We start from the raw sequence: 18,198 nt of genomic DNA on the forward strand, positions 1-18,198 counted from the left end.
CTGCTTAAATGTCTGCCAGTTGGCACTGAGATTGCCGGAGGTCCTGAGCTGGTGTGGAGCCTGAATCTTTTCCATTGTGCCGGTATACATTCATTGGTCGTCACGGATCTTGCTGAGTTGAACTAACTAGATTGAACAGACTCCCGGTATCATGTTGTGTTATGTAATTTGAAATAACACAAGCTGCCACTTGATGCAGTTTTGAGTAAAAGATGCTCCAGACTTTGAAGTGAGTTCAATGTGTTTTATTGAACTATTTGCAGAGTTCTCAATGAGTTCGACTCTCTGCTAATCTAAATGTAGTAACTCAGTCTAACTGAACCAGCCTTGCTCTAAGCTGGGGTGTGATGCTGAGGATACACCCTGTCTCACTCTGTAGATGTTGGTCTGTGGAAAGAGACGGGGGGGGTGAGCGCCTCATCCCTTTTATAGTGAGATACCACCGCTGAGCGTCCTGACTGCTCATTGGTCGTGTCCTATTCTATGTGTTCATGAGCTGCATGTTTGCATATCATGACAACTAAAGCCCAGTGCACACTAATCCATGTGTGGTCTCACTAAAACTCAGCATGCAGTAATCTAGGTCTGGTTTCACTAATGCTCGGTATAATTGCACACAGTAATCTCGGCCTGGTCTCACAAAGGTTCAGCATATATACTCTAGGTGGTCTTACTAAAGCTCAGTGCACAATAATCTAGGTGTGGTCTCAGTAAGGCCAAGTACAATTGTACACAGTAATCTAGGTGTGGTCTCACTAAGGCCCAGTACAATTGTACACAGTAATCTAGGTGTGGTCTCACTAAAGCCCAGTACAATTGTACACAGTAATCTAGGTGTGGTCTCACTAAAGCCCAGTACAATTGTACTCAGTAATCTACGTGTGGTCTCACAAAGGCCCAGTGCAATTGTACACAGCAACCTAGGTGTGGTCTCACTAAGGTCCAGTACAATTGTGCACAGTAATCTAGGTGTGGTCTCACTAAAGCCCAGTACAATTGTGCACAGTAATCTACGTGTGGTCTCACTAAGGCCCAGTACAATTGTGCACAATAATCTAGGTATGGTCTCACTAACGCCCAGCACACAATAATCTAGGTGTGGTCTCACTGGTGCTCAGTACAATTGCACACAGTAATCTAGGTGTGGTCTCACAAAGGTTCAGCACACATACTCTTGGTGTGGTTTTACTGAAGCTCAATACAATTGTATACAGTAATCTAGGTGTGGTTCACTAAGGCCCAGTACAATTGTACACAGTAACCTAGATGTGGTCTCACTAAAGCCCAGTACAATTGTGCACAGTAATCTACGTGTGGTCTCACTAAAGCCCAGTACAATTGTGCACAGTAATCTACGTGTGGTCTCACTAAGGCCCAGTATAATTGTACACAATAATCTAGGTATGGTCTCACTAAGGCCCAGCACACAATAATCTAGGTGTGGTCTCACTGGTGCTCAGTACAATTGCACACAGTAATCTAGGTGTGGTCTCACAAAGGTTCAGCACACATACTCTTGGTGTGGTTTTACTGAAGCCCAATACAATTGTACACAGTAATCTAGGTGTGGTTCACTAAGGCCCAGTACAATTGTACACAGTAATCTAGGTGTGGTCTCACTAAGGCCCAGTACAATTGTGCACAGTAATCTAGGTGTGGTCTCACTAAGGCCCAGTACAATTGTACACAGTAATCTAGGTGTGGTCTCATTAAGGCCCAGTATAATTGTACACAGTAACCTAGGTGTGGTCTCACTAAGGCCCAGTACAATTGTACACAGTAATCTAGGTGTGTTAACTCACTAAGGCCCAGTACAATTGTGCACAGTAATCTAGGTGTGGTCTCACTAAGGCCCAGTACAATTATACACAGTAATCTACGTGCGGTCTCACTAAGGCCCAGTGCAATTGTACACAGTAATCTAGGTGTGGTCTCACTAAGGCCCAGTACAATTGTACGCAGTAATCTAGGTGTGGTCTCACTAAGGCCAAATATAATTGTACACAATAATCTAGGTGTGGTCTCACTAAAGCCCGGTGCAAATGTACACAGTAATCTAGGTGTGGTCCCACTAAAGCCCAGTACAATTGTACACAGTAATCTAGGTGTGGTCTCACTAAGGCCCAGTACAATTGTACATTAACCTAGGTGTGGTCTCATTAAGGCCCAGTACAATTGTACACAGTAACCTATGTGTGGTCTCATTAAGGCCCAGTATAATTGTACACAGTAATCTAGGTATGGTCTCACTAAGGCCCAGTACAATTGTACACAGTAACCTATGTGTGGTCTCATTAAGGCCCAGTACAATTGTACACAGTAATCTAGGTGTGGTCTCACTAAGGCCCAGTACAATTGTACACAGTAATCTAGGTATGGTCTCACTAAGGCCCAGTACAATTGTACACAGTAATCTAGGTGTGGTCTCCCTAAGGCCCAGTACAATTGTACACAGTAATCTAGGTGTGGTCTCACTAAGGCCCAGTACAATTGTACGCAGTAATCTAGGTGTGGTCTCACTAAGGCCCAGTACAATTGTACACAGTAATCTAGGTGTGGTCTCACTAAGGCCCAGTACAATTGTACACAGTAATCTAGGTGTGGTCTCACTAAGGCCAGTACAATTGTACACAGTAATCTAGGTGTGGTCTCACTAAGGCCCAGTACAATTGTACACAGTAATCTAGGTGTGGTCTCATTAAGGCCCAGTATAATTGTGCACAGTAATCTAGGCGTGGTCTCACTAAGGCCCAGTACAATTGTACACAGTAATCTAGGTATTGTCTCACTAAGGCCAAGTACAATTGTACACAGTAATCTAGGTGTGGTCTCACTAAAGCCCAGTACAATTGTACACAGTAATCTAGGTGTGGTCTCACTAAGGCCCAGTACAATTGTGCACAGTAATCTAGGTGTGGTCTCACTAAGGCCCAGTACAATTGTACACAGTAATCTAGGTGTGGTCTCACTAAAGCCAAGTACAATTGTACGCAGTAATCTAGGTGTGGTCTCCCTAAGGCCCAGTACAATTGTACACAGTAATCTAGGTGTGGTCTCACTAAGGCCCAGTACAATTGTACGCAGTAATCTAGGTGTGGTCTCACTAAGGCCCAGTACAATTGTACACAGTAATCTAGGTGTGGTCTCACTAAGGCCCAGTACAATTGTACACAGTAATCTAGGTGTGGTCTCACTAAGGCCAGTACAATTGTACACAGTAATCTAGGTGTGGTCTCACTAAGGCCCAGTACAATTGTACACAGTAATCTAGGTGTGGTCTCATTAAGGCCCAGTATAATTGTGCACAGTAATCTAGGCGTGGTCTCACTAAGGCCCAGTACAATTGTACACAGTAATCTAGGTATTGTCTCACTAAGGCCAAGTACAATTGTACACAGTAATCTAGGTGTGGTCTCACTAAAGCCCAGTACAATTGTACACAGTAATCTAGGTGTGGTCTCACTAAGGCCCAGTACAATTGTGCACAGTAATCTAGGTGTGGTCTCACTAAGGCCCAGTACAATTGTACACAGTAATCTAGGTGTGGTCTCACTAAAGCCAAGTACAATTGTACACAGTAATCTAGGTGTGGTCTCACTAATGCCCAGTACAATTGTACACAGTAACCTAGGTGTGGTCTCACTAAGGCCCAGTACAATTGTACACAGTAATCTAGGTGTGGTCTCACTAAGGCCCAGTACAATTGTACACAGTGATCTAGGTGTGGTCTCACTAAGGCCCAGTACAATTGTACACAGTAATCTAGGTATGGTCTCACTAAGGCCCAGTACAATTGTACGCAGTAATCTAGGTGTGGTCTTACTAAGGCCCAGTACAATTGTACACAGTAATCTAGGTGTGGTCTCACTAAGGCCCAGTACAATTGTACACAGTAATCTAGGCGTGGTCTCACTAAGGCCCAGTACAATTGTGCACAGTAATCTAGGTGTGGTCTCACTAAGGCCAGTACAATTGTACACAGTAATCTAGGTGTGGTCCCACTAAGGCCCAGTATAATTGTACACAGTAATCTAGGTGTGGTCTCACTAAGGCCCAGTACAATTGTACACAGTAACCTAGGTGTGGTCTCACTATGGCCCAGTACAATTGTACACAGTAATCTAGGTGTGGTCTCACTAAGGCCCAGTACCATTGTACACAGTAATCTAGGTGTTGTCTCACTAAGGCCCAGTACAATTATTATTCATTCAATTTACAGTGCAGATGGAGGCCATTCGGCTCATCGAGTCTGCACTGGCTCTTGGAAAGAGCACCCTACCCAAGGTCAACACCTCCACCCTATCCCCATAACCCAGTAACCCCACCCAACACTAAGGGCAATTTTGGACACTAAGGGCAATTTATCATGGCCAATCCACCTAACCTGCACATCTTTGGACCGTGGAAGGAAACCGGAGCACCTGGAGGAAACCCACGCACACACGGGGAGGATGTGCAGACTCCGCACAGACAGTGACCCAAGCCGGGAATCGAACCTGGGATCCTGGAGCTGTGAAGCAATTGTGCTGTGCACTATGCTATCGTGCTTATTGTACACAGTAATCTAGGTGTGGTCTCACTAAGGCCCAGTACAATTGTACACAGTAATCTAGGTGTGGTCTCACTAAGGCCCAATACAATTGTACACAGTAATCGAGGTGTGGTCTCACTAAAGGCCCAGTACAATTGTGCACAGTAATCTAGGTGTGGTCTCACTAAAGGCCCAGTACAATTGTGTACAGTAATCTAGGTGTGGTCTCACTAAGGCCCAGTATAATTGTACACAGTAATCTAGGTGTGGTCTCACTAAGGCCCAGTACAATTGTACACAGTAATCTAGGTGTGGTCTCACTAAGGCCCAGTACAATTGTACACAGTAATCTAGGTGTGGTCTCACTAAGGCCCAGTACAATTGTACACATAATCTAGGTGTGGTCTCACTAAGGCCCAGTACAATTGTACACAGTAATCTAGGTGTGGTCTCACTAAGGCCCAGTACAATTGTACACAGTAATCTAGATGTGGTCTCACTAAGGCCTAGTACAATTGTACACAGTAATCTAGGCGTGGTCTGTTGCTAACTTTGGTTGGCTCTTACAATTTGGACTGGGGTGCAACTAGCATATGGAGGCAGTGTAGTGTGGCCGAAGAAGAGAGGAAGGAGGAGCGAAACAAAAATGAAGTGGCCTTGCTGAGGTGTCCCTGCCAGGAGAAGTGGTGGGTAAGCGCTCACAGTTTGCATGGGGCAGCTGGGACCTTGTAGCTGCTGTGGGTGGTGTTCTCTTTCATATCTGGGGGCTAGTCTAGCTGGTGGGGGTCTCCTGCAATCTCGGGCGAAGTGTCCTGACTGCCCACAGTTGTAACATGACCCCTGGGTCACATAAGGTGGAGCAGGCTCTCTGGTGCATTGTTCCCTTGGGTATGGTTCCCTGGGTGGGGGGTCAGGGCTGTTGGTGTCTTTGCTGGTTCGGGGGGCATTTGTGGGCTGATTCCGTTGCTGTTTAAGGAGGGCTTGACATTCTTGTGCGTAATGTCCGAATTGTCCGCAATTGTAACATTTTGAGCATTGGTCTGGGGTTGGCTGTTCCTGCCCTCATTCACCCATGCGGGGTTCTGGTGTGCTTTAACTGGGTTCATTTCTACCTGCTCTTCATCGGGTGCTATAAATGCGGTTTTGCCTGCAATTGATTGCTTCCAAGCGCGGGACAATCTCTTGAAAACCCATTTTTTATTGTGGGATTCCTCTGAGGGGTCATAATTGGTACAGGCTTTTTGTCCTGCCTCTGTGGCATGGGAGATAAGGGTGCAGGTCCATTTGGCCATATCGTCTGGGGACAAATGGGCGTGGTCTAAGTTGCCGAAAACGGCTGTAAAATAGATCCACAGGCATCCAGCAAACGCTGTGGGGTGTTCTGTCTTCTTCTGCCTGCACTTATTCAGGCCTTCTACTGGGTCACCTCTGTTATAGCCGATTGCGTCTAGGATCGCCGTGTGCATCTCTGCAAGGGTGCCTCCTCCTACATTCTGTGGGTCGGGAAGGGCTGCTACAACTGAAGGGTCTAAACTCAAAACTGTGAGCTTCACTTGCTCACGCTCATCCAGGCCGTACATGGCCGCCTGCTGCTTCACTCTAGCAAAGAAGTGGTGGGGGTCTGAGGTGGGGAGGAACGGTGTGATCTTTTCGCACGTGTCCAGTAATTGGCTCATGGTTAAGGGGGTGGTGTAAAGGAATTCTGCGTCTCCTTCCGATGTGACTGTGCGGTGGGTGGTTATTGGATTCATGGGTGCCTGATCTATCTGCTCTGTTGGGGGTTGAGGTGCTTTTCTCTTTTGGGGCTTTCCTTGCGCACATGTTCCCTGAACATACCTATGCGCGGTTTCATTTAACTCTTGCCAATCAGGGCCGTTTTCCTGATCTAATTGGGATCCAAAGGTGCTCTGAAACTGAAAGCAAAGACTGCAGTTCTGCAACCTGCTTCCTGCATTTCGCATGATCTAATGAGCTTTGTCTGTGCTCCATGGTAGCAGCATGGAGTGCTCTTAACGCTGCTTTTAAATCGCTGCACTACTTTTGCAATGCCTCTACCTGTTTCTCTGTCTCTTCTCTTACCAGGACTGCACTTTGCGTGTCCTGATAGGCCTTATCGTACTGGGTTTGGAAGCTGCTCAGAGGCGCTAGACAAGACCGGTGTGCCCACTTGGCATCATCCACCTCTCCGTCCTTTGCTGCCAACTTCCTTCTTAATTCTATATTCTCCCTCTCGATCTCACTAACATCGACCTTGCTCATTCGATGTCTCTCTTCTATCTCTTTGCGGGGCATCCGAACGACCACCTTTGTGCCTCGAAATTGTGCCAGACAGGACATGATTGCCATCGGCTTGCGAGCTTTCCCTAAGCTTTTCTTATGGATCTCTGACAGGTTCTCCCACCAAGTATGTCCTATACTCCCGGGTCCTGTTTCCTCATTATCACAGAATTCACTCCAAAGGGGCCATCCTTTCCCTTTGAGATATTTTCTGATCTCTTCTTCCCAAATGGGACACCGTCCTACTCTGCTGCTGGTCGCTGCGACCTCAAATTCCTGGGGGTTCATAAGGCGTTCCATTGCTTTCATTGCCATTTTTCCTATCTGAATGCTCTTTTAAAATTTGGAACGAGGGGTGCTAAGGCGGTGCTGTAATCACGGGTAGGCGTTCGCTATTTTCCGGAATACAAACTCCAGACAGTTTTTTGCAACAAAAATCTATCAGTTTTACCTTATAGCCCTGTTAGTTACGCATGCATTAACACGCTTCCGAATTATGAGGCTTGATCAGAACTGCTTGAACACTTGTGGTTTTTCTGTTCCCAATTGGATTCTAATTCAAATTTTCATTCTCCCGGAGTGGTTAGACCACTTCTAAATCGGGTCCTGTCAGAATGTCGCCAGTAAATGTTGCTAACTTTGGTTGGCTCTTAATTCGTTGCCCGTTGGGTCTTTACTGAATTTGCTCTGTTTCTATAACCTTTGCTCTAGAGTCGCCAGGTATCTTTATGATACGCCACGAGCTTCAAGTTCAAGTACTGATCAATAACTCAACACACAAATTAGGAAGATTCAAATCAAAACACATTTATTGTACACAGTCAATCACTACTCATGCATAAACTCTACTTACTAGGCTATCTCTATCACTAAAAGGCATATACGTAGCTTGGAACTGGCCCACCAGGTCAGGGGAACAAATGGCCTTTCATTCAATTCTGAGCCTGCAGGATTCAAAGCTGGTATGGACTGGTAGCTAGGAGCGCCTATCTCGTAGCGTGCGTTGACTGGAGACTTACTTGGTTGATGCTGCAGCTTAGGCAGTTCACTGTCAAGGGTTGGTTCAATTTGCTGAGTGACCATGCCAAGAAGGACGAATTGAACTTGGGAACTCTACTTTATAGTCCCCAGGGGCTTCGCGACGTTCGGGGCGGAGCCCGTACCTGGTTCCAAGTGATTCGACTGCGTTCCGGTCTCTTGGATCGATTTCTCCAATACTGGAGCCGTTCCCTGATCGCTGGGTGGTCCCTGAGTGTCCGTTGGCCTTCCTTTGTCTTGGCTCCTGCTGGCGCCGAGGAGTCTGGCTTGGCCTTATTCACCTTAAATGTTCCAATTGTTCCCGGGGATCGCTCATTAATATGCAGATGGTCGGTAGTTTCAGTGCTGTCTGGGTTCCTGCAAAGTCTAGTACACAGGAGACTTTGCACCTGCTAGTTTTTGCCTCTGTTGGCTGAATTTCCCTGTCGTCTTTGCGGATCTCCATTTTAAGTCGGGAAGTGGCCAACCCAGGTGGCTACAAGTCTCACTGAGGCCCTGTACAATTGTACACAGTAATCTAGGTGTGGTCTCACTAAGGCTCAGTACAATTGTATACAGTAATCTAGGTGTGGTCTCACTAAGGCCCAGTACAATTGTACACAGTAATCTAGGTGTGGTCTCACTCAGGTTCAGCACACCATAATTTAGGTGTGGCTTCCCTTTGGCCCAGTTAATTGTAGAAAGTCTTATTTCTTACACTTCAATCTCTTTGTAATAAAGTCTAGGATATAATTTTCTTATCAATTTGTTTGCTGGAGCTGCATGTAGTTAGGAAGCAGTGAGGCGATTGCAGCATTTGGGAGCAAGGATGTAAATTTTAAAATTGAGATGTTTGCTCAATTAGGTGCTGATAGAGATCTGCAAAATCATGTAATCCACAGACCCAGGGCTCTGCCCAACAAGGGTTCAAATCCCACCATGGCAGCCGGCAGAATGTGAATTCAACAGATTTAAAATAAACATATCGGTCAGCCAGCAAAGGAGTTTAATGTGTGAATAGGCCTTGGCCTGGATTAGGATACAGGCAGCAGAATGAACTCCGACCCTTTCTTTCCAATGAGGTCACTCATGTTTTGATACTCTCTTAGCAACTCCTTGTGGTGGTAAGTTTCACGGCTTTGGTAGATGTGGGACTAGATTCTCCGTTCCTGTGACTAAGTGCCAACGGTGGCGTGGGACCAGTGGTGATTCACGAGCGGCAAATTGGCGCAAACCACTCACCGATCCCGATACCAGTGAGGGGCTAGCACCGGCGCAGCGTGAAACTTCCGTGGATCACACAGAAAACGCCGGGAGAATGGCCGGGTCCCGGGCCGCGCATGTGCGGCTGACGCGCCGTACAACATGGCGCCGGCCATGCGCATAGCCTAACCCGCAAACCATGACCCCCGGCCACCCCCTGGCCACCTCCCACCAGGTCCCCCAGCCCTTGCAGAAACCCCCCTGGCCAGCGGCACGGATCCCGGCTGAGTGTGGCGGTGCTGGACACAGTCCGCAGCCGTCAAGCTGGGTTGCTGCATGGTTGGGACCACACGTGTGCTACACCGTCAGGAACTTGGCCCATCGGGGACGAAGCATTGCGGGTGGGCCAGCCGATGACGCGCCAACGCCGTCAAAACGGTGACGCCAGTTTAGAGGGGGCGGAGTATGGTAGACTGGCGTCAAACCGGCGCTGGCCCCGATTCTGCCGCAAAAATCCATTCTCCGCCCCATCGCCAACCACGATTTCGGACAATCCAGCCCGTGTTGCTTTCTAAATTGGAATTACTGGCGATCACATTCTCTTCATGGGTTCAGAGTCCCTACTGGGGCTTGTTTTTAATGTTTCAATAAATTCCCGATAAACGTTAATAAAGTTAGATAAGAATGTCTCCATGGTAACAGGTCACAGCCGAAAGGGATGTCTGATGCAGTTTCACAATCTAACCGACAAGCGAATTCATGATTCACATGGGTCTGAAACTAAAAACTGACCTCACAGAGCTGCACTGCCCACTGTAGTCTACAGGAAGCAGAGCTCGAAACGCACTTCCTGAGGCATCTGCAGGAATCTGATTATTGCTGCGTTAAGTGGAGGAGGGCGATACACGTATTTGGTAAGGGGTCTGGTATCTGACATTTCCAGATGGAAACTGCAGCTGCACATTCAAAACAAGTTCAAAATGAGGCTTGAAGGGTTTGTACTGGCAGCTTGCAAACAGCAGAGGAGACTTCCAGCGGAAGAGATAATGACAAAGATCAGGAATTTCAGACAGTTTACTGCAGGATGAGGCACTATTAATAGCCTGAGAGGCAGTGTAAATAAGTAATGACGGGGAGGAGTGACTATGAGTCTGGAACAGAAAGTCAGAATAACAGCCGTGAGCCCCATGAGCGAGTGGTTGCCAAGAGTGAAGGGTCAGTACAGGTGAAGCTTTACAACAGGAACTGCACTTTGAAAAATAATTAAATGTATTTTGCCACACCCACAACATTAACTTGCATTCAGAGAACACCTTTAATGTGGCACCATTATTGAAGGCACCACAAAGGAACGATTATCAAACAATATTTGACCCCGAACCACATAAGTAAATGTGAGGCTAGGAGACAAAACAATTTGACAATAGCTTTAAGGAATGGCCAGGAGGATCAAACGGAGAGGGTCAGAGTTCAGGATGAGAACTTCAGAGCTTGGGGCCTCCAACAGCAGATGCAACAGCCACCAAGATGGAGCAATTAAATGAAAAAGGCTATTAATCATTTCATCAGGAGAGGATATCGCACCAGATCCGAAGCCTGACCATAACCCTAACCCTAACCCTAACCCTAACCCTAACCCTAACCTTAACCCTAACCCACACCAAACCCTAACCCGGAATCCTAACCCTAACCCTAACCCACACAAAAACCCTAACCCTAACCCTAACCCTATTAATCATTTCATCAGGCGAGGGTATCGCACCAGATCCGAAGTCTGACCCTAACCCTAACCTTAACCCTAACCCACACCAAACCCTAACCCTAACGCTAACTCTAACCCTAACCCTGACCCTGACACTAACCCTAACCCTAATCCTAACCCTAACCCTCACTCACTGCCCCCACAACAAACCCTAACGCTAACTCTGTCCTCACTCACTGCCTCCACACCAAGCCCGAACCCTAACCCTAACCCTAACCCTCACTTACTGCCCCCACACCAAACCCGAACCCTAACCCTAACCCTAACCCTAACCCTCACTCACTGCCCCAACGCCAAACCCTAACCCTAACCCTAACCCTAACCCCCACACCAAACCATAACCCTAACCCTGTCCTCACTCACTGCCCCCACACCAAACCCTAACCCTGTCCTCACTCACTGCCCCCACACCAAACCCTAACCCTGTCCACACTCACTGCCCCCACACCAAACCCTAACCCTAACCTGTCCTCACTCACTGCCGCCACACCAAACCCTAACCGTGTCCTCACTCACTGCCCCCACACCAAACCCTAACCCTAACCCTAACCCTAAACCCTAACCCTGTCCTCACTCACTGTCCCCACACCAAACCCTAACCCTGTCCACACTCACTGCCCCCACACCAAACCCTAACCCTAACCCTAACCCTAAACCCTAACCCTGTCCTCACTCACTGCCCCACATCAAACCCTAACCCTGTCCTCACTCACTGCCCCGACACCAAACCCTAACCCTGTCCACACTCACTGCCCCCACACCAAACCCTAGCCCTAACCCTTTCCTCACTCACTGCCCCCACACCTGGTCTACAAGCCTATCCTTTCTATGTACCAAAATGAAAACTGGCGACCAGGATATTGGAGCCACACTGGCAGAGCCTCAGAAAAGTAAAAACAATTACAGAAAAATTGTCGCTCCGTGGGCAGACAGCCAAAAAAGATTAAGAAGCTAAAATATTCGCTACACCAAAACCGGTGCTGGAGGGTGCCAAATATAGGTAGGAGCCACTGAAGGAAACAAAATGTAAACATATAGGGCACCTGCAACCCGATTGGCAGCGCACAAAAAATTCTAACTTGGCATGTTGGCAGTGCCAACCTGCAGTGCACCTTGGGAGCGCCCGGCAGGAACCCAGGTGGCACTCCCAGGCTGGCACTGTCAGCGTGCCGGGCTGGCAGTTCTAGGGTGCCCAGGTGGCACCAGCAGTGCCAGGGTACCACCCTGTCCATAGGGCATGCACCTGGGGGCCTCCGATCCCCTGGGAGACCCCCACGAGTGCATTCCGTCTGGTCCCCGTTTGTGGAGACCAATGCTGAACGGCGTTCGCTCGAGGGAGATTGAACCTAGGCCTCGGGTAACTCAGGAATCTGCAGATTGAAGTGAGACTAGCTGTGGGAGCAGTGGTTCCTCATTGCCCATTGGTGAAGGGAAGCCAGCACCACTTCCTGGTGAAGAGCAGAAATGAAATATGCACAGAGAGAGAAGGAAACTCCAGGCATCATTTTTGGGATCAAATGGTTTTACCAATACCTATATGGAAGGAAATTCCCTTTACTAACAGATCATCGCCCCTGACAACGCTACTCGAGCTGCACACCAGCATTCCATTAGCAATGAGGCAGATGAAGAGATGGGTGGTTGCTGTTGTCTGTACATACATACATGATAAAGTACCGTCAATCAACTTTCCATAGAAACACTAATGGACTCTTTAGATCTTGTGGTAATTTGAGACCACAAAGCAGGTAGTCGAATGCTTTGTTTAAAAGAAGGAACTTCTTTGTATAAATAGACAACAATGTTTAATAATAGCAGTAATAACTATGGAAACAGGAGCATTAGTCGAACAGGTCTTGCTTACAAGTTGCACAACTCTTACAGACTGAAAACACCCAGCCCAAGCTCACACATGTTCAGAACCCACAATAGACGCCAGTAAAACACTTATAAAGGAGGAAGGCCTATAAGAACACTCTGGACTCAAAATTACACTCTGTAACACTTCTCGCTCCTTAAATTTCAATATCTCCTCGGGACAGAATATAACAAAAGTTTGTCTTAACTATACGAAGGAGCTTTATGATTGCATTGTGACCTACGCATTAGCACTGGTGAAATTGTAACAATTGATCTGGAATCTTAGGTGAAGAGGTAGATTGAGAATCTGAACATGAATGTTCATCTTCCACTCCCCCAGCAGAGTCAGCCGGCAAACCTGGAAACACAGGGACCACATCCTGGTGAACGCCCACAACAGCATTACCCTCTGCCATGTTATCGCGGCAGCATTACCCTCTGCCATGTTATCGCGGCAGCATTACCCTCTACCGTGTTATCTCTAACGGCTGCTGACTCTGAAACGTTTCATGACTGATGTGCCATCAATTATAACAAAGACGAGTTGTGGAACAAAACTGTGGCTTTAATAAGAGAACCTGCTGGCAACTGATCCCGAACTGGGGCAGGGCCAGAGGTCGGCCACCTTTATACAGAGCCTGAGGGGAGGAGCCACAGGCGGAGCCAGCAGAGACAACAAACAATATATACAATACAGTACCAGTGGTTTACCACAATATATATAATACAGTACCAGTGGTTTACCACAATATATATAATACAGTACCAGTGGTTTACCACAATATATATAATACAGTAACAGTGGTTTACCACAATGACTGAGTCACAACGTAAACGAATACTGTCTTGGTGTCTGTGAACAACTCCGCCGTGTTGCGGTCTCACCATCCAAGATTTTAAATTGTTCCCGGTAACTGGTAACCACTTCTGGCTATGACCAAAGTTGCTCATGTCAACCTGGTCATCTGGTTTGAGCTGCCTCGCTTTGGCCTGCTACGCCCCGCCCTCTGCTTCTCTTGTCTCCTGCTCACCTTTGCTCTGAGATCTGGATTAAACAGATCCAGATGAGATTTCAGCCTTCAACCTAACAACAATTCCACAGGAAGAGAGCCCGGTTGTGGATTGTGTCGTGACGCGCTCCTGGAATAAAACTTTTGAGAGCTTTGTACTCAAAGCATTCTCTTCAATCCCAACTTCAGAGTTTGAACAGGTGGCTCCACCAAGAAATTCGAAGCTGGATGAAACGCACATGGCATGAATTTCTTGGAAATAATTCACTTGTAAACGGAGTGCCGTTATTTGGCACAAGCGAATCTGGTAGACCATGAGTTGAAACAATTTGAAGTAGCTTCTCAATTGTCACAGAAGCTGTGATAATACTCATCATAAGTGTTTCCAACCATTTCAAATGCACATCTGCGACAATCAAAAACATGTGGTTCATTAAAAGTCCTGCAAAATTCACATTTTGGCCACTCCAGAGGATCAAGCGGGGCTGGTGACGCCAACCTCTGGTTTATATTACATGCCAAACAGGATTTCACCTTGTTTTCCAAGCCCAGATCCATATTAGCCCACTAAACATATGACCTGGCGAGACATCTTATTTTGGAAGCACCTGGATGAACCTCATTAATTCCCTCCATGACTTGTGAATGACCAGGAGTGGATCGCCAATCTTGTCCCCACATCCTGGACACTTAACTCATCCCTACCCTTCACATAAGTTTCAACTCATCATTGTCTCGGGTAGTTGGCCATCCTTGCATCAGAAATGTTTTCACTTGCGACAGAATAAGATCTCTGTCCGTCCACTGCTTAGTCTGCTTTGCACTTACTTGAGACTGTGCCAGTCTCTCGAGTAAGAAAATTGACATGGGAGGACACAACATCTTGGGAAGCAAATCTGGTAACGGGAGACAACGCACTGCGTCCGTATTTGCATTGTCCTCCCCTGCGCTGTACATGATATTGTATTGATAAGCTGACAATGTAAGTGCCCAGCGCTGTACTCCTGTTGAGGCCAAGGGAGGAATACATTTTAACTCACGGAAAAGACTCATCAATGGCGTGTGGTTGGTACATAGGGTGAACAACCCTAGAGGTACTGATGGAATCTTTTCGCCTCAAAAACGATAGGTAGACGCTCTTTGATCAACTGTGAATATCCCTTTTCAGCCTTTGTCAGCGTCCTAGATACCAAACCAATGGGATTTTCATATCATCCCTCCATTACATGAAAAAGTGCCACCCCGAACCCGTAGGGCGTGGCATCGCACAACAGGATAAGTTCTCCTCCTGGATCAAATTAGGTGATTGCAGCAACACCTTCACTTAAAACCTTCTGTGCAGACTCCCACTTCCATTTGGTTTCTTTGTGCAGAAGTAGGTACAGTGGAGCCAACACTGTTGACAGGTCTGGCAAAAACTTTCAGTAATAGTTTACCAAGCCCAAAAATGACCTGAGCCCTGGCACATTGCTGGATTCTAGAACTTCCTTCATCGCTCAAACATTTCCCTCCACAGGAGGTAAGCCTTGTTCGGTGCTTCTGTGGCCTAGATACTCAACACTTGCTGCCTGAAAAATGCACTATCTCAGCCTCAGATACTTGCCTCGGAAAACATTTTACAAACTTGATCAAGATTGCTGAGGTGTTCCTTATCAATCCTCTCTGTAATTACGATGTCATCAAAGTAGACTGCCAGCCGAGGAATCCACTGCAACACTTTGTCCATCATCCTTTGAAAGATCGTCGGACTGGAGGAAACACAAAAGCCAAAAGATTGTACTTGAAGAACACTATTTATGAGTGTTGGTGACGTACAACTTGGAATCTTCCTCTAACAAGAGTTGTTGATATGCCTGACTCATGCCCAGTTTTGAGAACGTCTTGCCTCCTGCAGAGTTGGAAGCAAATCGTTACCCCCTAGGTAATAAATAAGCATCTAACTATTCGGATTCTTCTTGACAACATTCTTGGTCACTCTCGTGTGCATGATCTCATTCCACTTCAATGGAATTTTGCTGAGCCAGTCCTACCCTAGCAAACGCTGCCCACCCTTTTGACCACAAGGAGGCGTACCCGTGCTTCTTGACTATTATACGCAACATGGATTTCCAATGCCTTGAGCCTCCGCCTGCAAACATGAGGGCTTGTACTCTATAGGCCCCACGGGGGAGATTGATTAGTGACCCCCATAGTCCTTGTGAGCGTTATCACAAAGAGACAGACAGAAATGTATCCAAGTTTGCAGATGAGGCCAAGCTGGTTGGAAAGGGAAGCTGTGGGGAGGACACGGAGAAGCTGCAAAGTGATATTGACAAGTTAGGTGAGTGGGCAACAAGATGGCAGAAGGAGTAGAATTTGGTGAAGTATGAAGTTGTTCACTTTGCTCACAAGGATAGAAAAACTGAATATTTAAAAAAATAAACTTGTAAGTGTTGATGTTCAAAGGGACTTGGGTGTGCTGGTACAAAGAATGCAGGACGTTAGCATGCAGGTGCAACAAGCCATTAGGAAGGTAAATGGCACGGTGGTCTTTATTCCAAGGGCGATTGGAGCACAAGAATAAAAAAATCTTGCTACAGCAGTGCAGGGTTTTGGTGAGACCACAACTGGAATACTGTGTGCAGTTTTGGTCTCCACATTTAAGGAAGGATATACTTGCATTGGAGGCGGGAGAGTGAAGGTTCACTAGATTGGCCCCTGCAAAATCCTTCCAACACACCAATGGCTGGCGGTAAGAGTGGGAGAGATTCTTGCTCATCCAAGCGATGGAGAGAATCCTCAGATGCCTATTTTAATTTTATTTCAGCCCTGACATATCATCCTGCTCTGGTTCGAGGTTGCAGCTAAAACATAAAGGCCGCCTAGCCAATCGGCGCGCCAGCTAACCATAAAAGAAGTTGGACCATGTAAAACCAATTGACTCCTGAATGAGCTTAATTTGCCCACTTAATGGTCGGGGGGTGCACTTCTTGATTCCCGTTTATGCCCGGTGACTGAGATATTGTGCGATGACGTTGAGGCAAATTCCTGACGTCTTCTTGTGCGATTTCATGTGCTTCCAGGTCGGGCAGGCGCCTGCCTGACTAACTTAAAATTCTGGCCGTGGACTATTTGGAAAAGTGGTTCAGAATTGCATTTCCCTATTCATCAGCTAGAGTTCATTTCATTTTGACAACAGCCTACAGAATCCATAGACCACTTCATCAGCAGATGCAGGGAAAAGGAGGTGCGCTGTGATTTTTCAAATGCAGAGCAAACAGACAGAATTGTTGAGTTGGTGACCACATCCATTTGAACAAGCCCAAAACATTTTTTTAAAATTCCATTTAAGGGGCAATTTAGCTTGGCCCATCTTTGGGCTGTGGGGGTGAGTCCCACGCAGACAGGGGGAGAATGTGCGAACTCCACACGGACAGCGCCCCAGGGCCAGGATCGAACCCGGGTCCTCGGCGCCGTGAGGCAGCAGTGCTGATCGCTGTGCCACCGTGCTGCCCTCGAGCAAACCCAAAACATACAGCAGTGAAGAGCTATTCAAGGATGATGTCAGTATGAGGCGATCCTCGCAGCTCGCTGACGTCTAAAGGTTCTAAGCACAACCCCAATTGTTGACTTGCTCACTACAACACCTAAACCTAGCAAGACACGTGGAAGATGACGCCTTCTGCATGCACCAAGGGAATGTCCAGCTTTCTATCAAGCCTGAAAAACAATTGGCAGAAAGGGCCATTGGCAGCAGCAGGACGCCAGAGCAAAGGCTGATGTAGCCACAAAGAGCCATGTACTGATCCAAACAGGCCGTACACATCGGGTACCTTCCAGCAACAAGAATGACTATCAGAATCATGCACGTGAGGTGACTGACAAACCAGGCGAGGGGACTAGGATTTGTTTGGATCTTAGGCCCCTATGAAATCGTTACACACGAATACACAACGGTGCAGCGTAACCAAGGACAAATCAGATCCATTCCAACTCCTCAACCATCTACTGCATTGAGGGCAAGATCCCAAATGCAACCAGAAATAGCATCCAGCAATAACAACTCCACACATCACTGTGGGCAATTAAAGAAACCTCCAGACAAGGTTACCATGACAAGATCTGGATGCACTAGCAGATTATCTCTACACTTTAGAGACTCATGGATGCTTCAGCCCTACACACTTATGTAATGGTAACTAAACATCAACATGTGTTGTAAATAGTTGTACTTTTTGGAAGGGGGAAGTATGTTTAAAAAGGGGGCTGTTGAAATATGTCTTGAAGGGATAGCTGCGTGACACTATTAGAATGGAGGTGTGTCATGTGATTCAGTCTCATTTTCACTTTGGCCTATGAGCAGAACACAGCACACACAGCTCTGCTGCTGGTGGCTTCAAATTTTCTACCGGTGAATGTAAGCTATTGTCTGCCCAGTCTAAACAACTATCCCATAACATGTTTACACAATTCCTTACAAGTGATTTTGGGCAGCATGGTAGCATTGTGGATAGCACAATTTCTTCACAGCTCCAGGGTCCTAGGTTCGATTCCGGCTT

The sequence above is a fragment of the Scyliorhinus torazame genome, chromosome 18 (genome assembly GCF_047496885.1).
Source record: "Scyliorhinus torazame isolate Kashiwa2021f chromosome 18, sScyTor2.1, whole genome shotgun sequence".
Classification (NCBI taxonomy): Eukaryota; Metazoa; Chordata; class Chondrichthyes; order Carcharhiniformes; family Scyliorhinidae; genus Scyliorhinus; species Scyliorhinus torazame.